This window comes from Parambassis ranga, unplaced genomic scaffold (assembly GCF_900634625.1).
Source record: "Parambassis ranga unplaced genomic scaffold, fParRan2.1 scaffold_21_arrow_ctg1, whole genome shotgun sequence".
NCBI classification, from domain to species: Eukaryota; Metazoa; Chordata; class Actinopteri; family Ambassidae; genus Parambassis; species Parambassis ranga.
The window spans coordinates 4323843-4331298 of record NW_021144767.1 but is presented as its reverse complement, the minus strand read 5'-3'; the positions used below and the strand labels follow the sequence as shown (position 1 = coordinate 4331298).

Here is a 7456-nt window from a genome sequence, read left to right as displayed (position 1 = left end):
AATCTATTTTGTAATCATATATTCATAGCTCATTTAGATTCAATTCAGAATTCTGACTTTAAATTCTGACAATTTAGACAATTTCTTTCCCCAAAATCCTTAATCTAAACTCAGATTTCTGATTTTTGAGATGTATCCTGCTCCTGCAAAGTCTGAGGGAGAAATCCAATAAATATGCTGTTTAAAGTTCAACAAATGAGGCACATAAATAGGACTCCTGCTCTACTGAATCACCTCCATCTCTACCACTTCTTCAGCCTGTCTCCTCTGACTGGATGCAGAACAGAGGAGATAACTGATTTGTGGATTCCTGGCATTGAAGAAAGGATTGATACACGAGGGAATTCTGATGATAAGAGGCAGCACCATGGAGGTGGTCACGCTGCAGAGGGCTTCTCTCTTCAGCGTCATGGTAAAGATGATATGAAATATGATTGATGACAGCTGGAGCAACAACAGTGAGAGGTAGAGTCCTATGGTGCATCTGGCTCGGTGGTTGTTGGACTTCAACATTGTGTTCACGCTGAGTGCAGCCCGATACACACACACATAGCAGTAGCAGATGGCCAGCATGCAAAGACACATTATTACAGACAGGGGTCCAAACAGCAGCAGGTCCTCCTTTGTGGTGAGTGGGAGGCGGCCTCACACACGAGACCACTGGTTGCTGCTGGGAGTCAAACTTCATCTGGCTGAGCACCAAGCCAGACCATAAGCGCTCATGGTCCCGCTCAGCAGCCAAGTCACACTGATGCTCATGTAGATGTTGTGAGTGTTGACCAATCTGAGGTAGTGAATGTGTAACGGGTACCGTAGCAACGGCACCGGGCTGCCAGATAAACTCCTGAAATTCAGGAAAGAAATGATGAGGCAGGGCGACAGCGTGTCAGTTCACAGTGCGTTCTCTGCAGTCATTTATTTGGACATTTCCTTCAGAAAATACTTATAACAATAACTCTTATTGTTCAGACTCATTATGTCCAATGTATGTGCAATATTGAATGTCCGTTCAACATGAATCAATCATAAATCAACATCAATAAATTACAGTCCATCCCAAAATAACATACATTTCCAAAAATGTCTTTTCTTGCTCTTTATACTCAAAATGTATGGACTATTGTAATATTATGCTATTCAAAATGTTTTTACAACTTCTATTAACCCTCATGCATTGTTCGCAAACACTACCCTAATGTGTTGTTCGGGGACAAAAACGTCCCCTAACTTTAACGGTTTTAAAAATATATTAGATAAATATTTTTTTGAAATTTTTTTGCATAGACCTTTTAATTAACTTCAGTTCTAATCAATAGTAGTGAAAAAATCATTTTCCCCCAGGATTTTAACCCTTTAATCACCAATTTTATAAGGGGTGGTGCTGAAAATTGAAAAAAAAAAAACACAAAATGGCTCATTTTTAATAGAAAAGGTGAATGTGGACTGGATTCTTTTGAACCTTTATTACAGTCTTGGTCATGTCAAACATCAGTAAAAAAATTGACTTGATTGCATTATTAGTTTTTGCACAGCACTGGATTTTCTTTTTTTCTCCCTAATGTGTTGTTCGGGGACAAAAACGTCCCCTAACTTTAACGGTTTTAAAAATATATTAGATAAATATATTTTTGAATTTTTTTTGCATAGACCTTTTCATTAACTTCAGTTCTAATCAACAGTAGTGAAAAAATCATTTTCCCCCAGGATTTTAACCCTTTAATCACCAATTTTATAAGGGGTGGTGCTGAAAATTGAAAAAAAAACACACAAAATGGCTCATTTTTAATAGAAAAGGTGAATGTGGACTGGATTCTTTTGAACCTTTATTACAGTCTTGGTCATGTCAAACATCAGTAAAAAAATTGACTTTATTGCATTATTAGTTTTTGCACAGCACTGGATTTTCTTTTTTTCTCCCATTTTGTCCCATAGACTTACATTATAAACACACTTTTTTTGACTGCACAGCCATGGCACTACATAATCATGCATTCTTGATTGTTGGTGGTTTACCCTGTTGGTAGGAGGTAACATTTGTGATTTTTACAGTTAACAACTTAATTACCATATTAACCCTTTACCTGCAGGCCTGTGCTCATGTAGTGTAGTTTCTGGCTTGTATATGGAGTTATAGGGAGTATTTTAGCACATAATTGTGTGTCTACACACTGTGTGTGTATGTTAGAGAGGAAGAGAGCCATCTAGGTGGCCTTTTATTGTGGGCAGTTTGAGGTACACCTGTGCACTAATCATGATGTCAGATCAGCATCTTGATGTGGCACACCTGTGAGGTGGGATGGATTATCTCAGCAAAGCAGAAGTGCTCACTATCACACATTTAGACAGATTTGTGAACAATGTTTGAGAGGAATGGTAATATTGTGTATCTGGAATGAAGTTTAGATCTTCAAGTCCATCTCATGAAACATGGGAGCAAAAACAAAAGTGTTGCGTTTATATTTTTGTTGAGTGTATATATATATATATATATATAGAGGGAGCCAGCACTCGCGCTGGCTCCCTCTGGTGGACCATTTGTATATTACTACAGGTTTCATAGTTTTTTTTATGTTATTTATTTTATGTTTTTTTTCATACTTCTTGATACCACTTAGTATTTCGTGAGAATTACTTACTCTGATTACTCTTATTACTTACTCTATACTGGCCACTATTTACTTTGACAGCAAGGGAGAATATTTTTTCCAACTGACTAATAATTCAAAAGTAACATTTTCACAAAAATACTCTAGAAAGATAAATCACCTTTGAAATCAATCAAAAGATGATGTGGAAAAATTCTATATTTCTGCTGTAGACTGAACACAAGTTGAGTACCTTAGTCCTGACAAGTCTTTCCCAGTGTCCCTGCTGCTGTTTGACTAGTTTGAGAACGGGTTAGTTGGACTTCATTTCCCAGCAGCACTGTTCAGCAACAATATTCTGGTAAAGCTCCAGGTCGGCTCTGTACTGACGACCATTCACTCTGCCACTGCAGAACAAAAAGAGGGCATCAACACACTCCAAGTTTCCTCCATACCAACATTAATATTCTACATTGTTTCATGATCATCTCTCAAACTCTATAATCTCCCCCTATATCCCTCCTCATTCTTTGTCAGGGTGAACCAATAAACCACTATAATTCCTTGGAAGCTTCCCACAGGTGAGCAACCACAAGGAATCATGTATACTGACAGTCAAGAAATGCACCAACAACCAAGTTACATATTTGCTGCTGATAGAAGGTCTTAGGAATCAGATGGGCAAGCTTTATTCTACTGTTATGTAATGTATACAATGAAAATCTGACACAAATGAGGGCGGGTATATTGAGTCTGTGCAAACAAAGAAGTTTGTTCCCTGACATGAATGAATGTAACTGCAGCAGAGTAAAGATATCTTTGCTAAATTAGTATAATGTTAGGCCAATCAAATTTCATGATAATGTAATCACAAATTAAATGTAGATTTCCTTTAAATCCAATTATGAGACAGCTGTATTATTCAGAAACAACAGAATACAGAACAATCACAGTAGCACCAAAGGAAAGTGACTGAATGAGATGCCCTTTACATTAAACTGTAACCCGGAACTGTGTCACACCGTTTGTTTGTCTAATTTACAGACTGGCATGCCGAACATGTACCCACTACCACCAGTGTAAAATGCTCTGGACAGAAAGTTCCACTGAATGTTGGATGTGATGAAAGTGAGTGAGCAAACACTGGTGGTCTGGTCCTGACAGACCTGTAGATGACTCTGTCAGAGAAGAAATCACAGCGCTGACTTTCTGGGTTCACCAAGATCACTCTTGCAACTGCACAGTTGACCGTCTGATACCAACGTACATGGGGGTGGTAACTGAAATCCAACAACAAAACACTTAGAACAATGTAACTGTATTATTGAGACCACATATTGTACGACGTCTCGTGCCTTTTTGTTGAGTCGTCTCTTCTGTTAGAGCTGATGACCTGCTGTCTGTAGCTTTCATCTGCCCCTTCAGGTACACCTGTACACATGATTTATGGAGTGTCTCAGCTCATTCATAGTAGCCTATATAAAACATCTTTCTGTGTGCTAGTTTACACCATCTCTTGCCTCTTAGTGTCAATCTGCGATGTTTAGTAAACTGTGGATCTGTATAGAAGTTACAAAAATGCTTTTACCATTTCCAGAAGGGTTTAACCCTCTGGGCATCCTAGAGCCAAAACGTGTACATTTTGCTTTTTTTTGTATTTTGGTTCTCAATATCTCTGTCAGTTTAAAGGCTAAATGTACAAAACTTGGCCAGGGATATTTTTTTATGATTATTTACAAAAATCAATTGTCCCCATTTTCGCAAGTTGTACAAAATGGGAGATAAAAACTTTTGTTACGTTCAGCACCCTTAGGTACACGTTTGGCCAATTGACTCCCATTACATCAGCAAATCTTTGATATACTCTAATCCTGACATATTATTATGTTTTCCCAACATATCCCTTATAGTTTTGAACGTTTTCCTTAAAAAAAAAAAAAACAAAACACATTTTAGGTGTTATGACCCCTTTAACCCACAATGGGGGGGGGGGGGGGGGCACAGCTCCCTCACAGTTTTTATAAAGACCTAATTTTGCAAAATGCAAGGAAATAAAATAACTGAACTTCATAAAAATGGTTTTGGTGTGTTCAGCTTGATATAAAAGAGACAATAGAGAATCATATTGTGCATGTGAGTGTTTGTGTGAGTGTGTGTGTTAAATCAAAGTCTAAAACAATCAAGTTTGTTGATAAACAAGTGGTGTTAGTGTTGCTGAGAATATATTGTGTGTGTGTGTGCGTGCACGTAAATTCAAATGATGAAAAGATAGATCATACAGAGGGTCCGTTCTCCTATTGGATGTGTGCACCATGTTTATGTAGGTGCATCTTTGAAGTCTAGAAGAACATGGTACAGTTTTATCTGGCCAGTCATGCCACCACGCGCAACCATGAAGAGGAGATTACATTTTGGAGAGGCACTTGCTGCCATTTTGAGGTCCCCCAAGGCCACTGATGAAAACACATCATCCTCTGACAGCCAGGAAGTATCCACATAGGAATTTTCCATTGTCCAGAGGAGGACCTTGGCAGCACCACTGGGGAGGAAGAGGGAGAAGAAGAGCAAGAGGAGGAAGAGGAAGAGGAAGAAGAACAAGCAGAGGAAATGGATGACAGCAACTGGAGATTTCACTGGAGTTCCAAAAATGGTAAAGTGACAAGGGTGTAGATTTGCGTTTGACATTGGTGGGGGCCTAAGATTCCAATGAAATTTAACCCCTCCTGCACCCAATGAGAATCTGTGTTTGTTCAGGAGGTGATCAAATTATTGGTGGGGACATGCCCCCTCCGTCCATGCTACTACACCCTTGCAAAGTGATGCTCCCACTAATGAACAAAGGTGTCTATTTGTCACATTTTGCTCTGAGATCAGGATGATAAGCAGCCTCTAGTGAGCAGCCTCAAATGAGGATCCCGTCAGCTCTCCCTCCTCCAGCGGCTCCCTGCTTCTAGCGGAGGCGAACCCTCGTCAGTGTGCACTATCAAGCAGCCGCCAGAGAAGTGCGTATTGGCATCCGGCTCGAAGGACCAATTTATGTTAGGAATAAAACAGATAGGAAATATCAGCTGTTCATCACTCAAGTGCTTTTATTCCTGCAGGAAGGAGCAGTCACACACACAGACAGCAGCCTCTGTAGGAGTGCTCAAGGTCTTTTCAGAGCAGCTCCCTTCTTATACCCTCTGTTATCTGACAGACACGACTTCTCAGAATACACACATCTTAGAATAGGCACAAGCACAATCATAAAACAGGATCACAGGACTATGATAGTAATGATTAATCACCATACACTATAATTAATTAATAGTAAAAAGCAAATTAAGGTAGAATTCTTCCAACAAGCACCTTTAACTTTTTGTTTTCCTGAGGACATGCATTCCAGTGTGGAGCTACTGTGCCAAATGTGGGGCCCATGTCTGCAAAATGCATCATGATGCACCACCGTGCTGCCGCAGAGGACTGCAAGAGGACAGCAAGAAGGTTCCTGGTTCCATTCTGACTGGGGTGGCGATTTTGTGTGGAATTTGCATGTTCTCCCTGTGCCTGCGTGGGTTCTCTCCGGGTACTCAGGCTTCCACCACATTCTAAAGACAAGTTAGGTTAATTGGTCACTCTAAACTGCCTGTAGGTGTGAGTGTGAATGGTTGTTTGTCTGTGTTGCCCTGCGATGGACTGGTGACCTGTGCAGGGTGTACCCCGCCTCTCACCCGAAGTTAGCTGGGATAGGCTCCAGAACACCCCCCCCCCCCCACCATCACCCCCGGGTTAGAGGTTTAAACATGTAGCAACATTATCAGCATGAATATGTTAAGCTAGGAAGCTAACAACAAGCAGGAGGAGCAAACCGCGTCTTACCTCTCATAAGCTGATGAAGGAGGGTCTGACCGTCGTTCGCGCCACGCGGTTTTTATCATGGTCCAAGGGTCCAATCAGATGTCCCCTTCAGTGACCATGCACCTGGCTGTCATAGGACGGACTGTCTGTCAGTCAGTCAAATGTCAGCCATGTTGGTCAGTTTGTAACTGGTATCTTTATTGGTTAAGAAAAGGCCGGTCATTATTCAAAATAATAAGTGTACTCAGTAACAAATTGTGATGTTAAAAATAGCGAAGTACATTATTTTGTTACATTTGTACTTAAGTACAAGTAAAAGTACTGGCTTAAAAATAAAGTACAAGTACCCAGAAAAACTACTTAATTACAGTAACTTGAGTATTTGTAATACTGTTACTGCCACCCTTGGATATATGCAGTGCTTCCCCTGGATATGTGCAGTCCACCCCTGGACACATGCAGTCCACCCCTGGATATATGCAGTCCAGTGCAGTGAGGCATGCTCTGATCTGTACAATGGAGAAACCAAACAACTACTCCAAAAACTGGCCTTCAATGTTTGTCAAAGTTTGTCTTCAAACAAGATGCTTATGTTTAAGGCAAAAGCTGTGACCTTGTTCAACATCCTGACACAGGATCATCACTTGATGGTGTCATAAACATTCCAATTTAAGACTAGTGGTTAAGGCCATAAAAACTCAGTGGACAAGACATGTCTCTGGTTCTCTTCCAGGCAGGTTTACACATAGTGGAGGTTCCATGGTGTAATGGTTAGCACTCTGGACTCTGACTCCAGCGATCTGAGTTCAAATCTCAGTGGAACCTTTTGTTTGGACAGTAATCCTGGTGTCCTATCTACACAGATCAGTCTATGGAGAAGTCCACAGTCTGTTCATTGGTCCAGCTGTAGTCATTAATTACTGAAATAAATCAACCTTTTGATGATATTCTACTTTCAAGTGTTTATTTCTTTTAATTTTGATGGTTATAACTGACAACCAATGAAAACCCACATTCAGTAGGTCAGGAAATGA

General features: G+C 40.3%; 1 non-coding gene across 1 annotated transcript; it reads left to right on the top strand.

Moving 5' to 3' along the window:
- Positions 1–7175: 7175 nt before the first annotated feature.
- Positions 7176–7247, top strand: trnaq-cug (transfer RNA glutamine (anticodon CUG)). The gene has a single exon. It is a non-coding gene; the product is annotated as a tRNA-Gln (tRNA).
- The last annotated feature ends 209 nt before the right edge of the window (positions 7248–7456 follow it).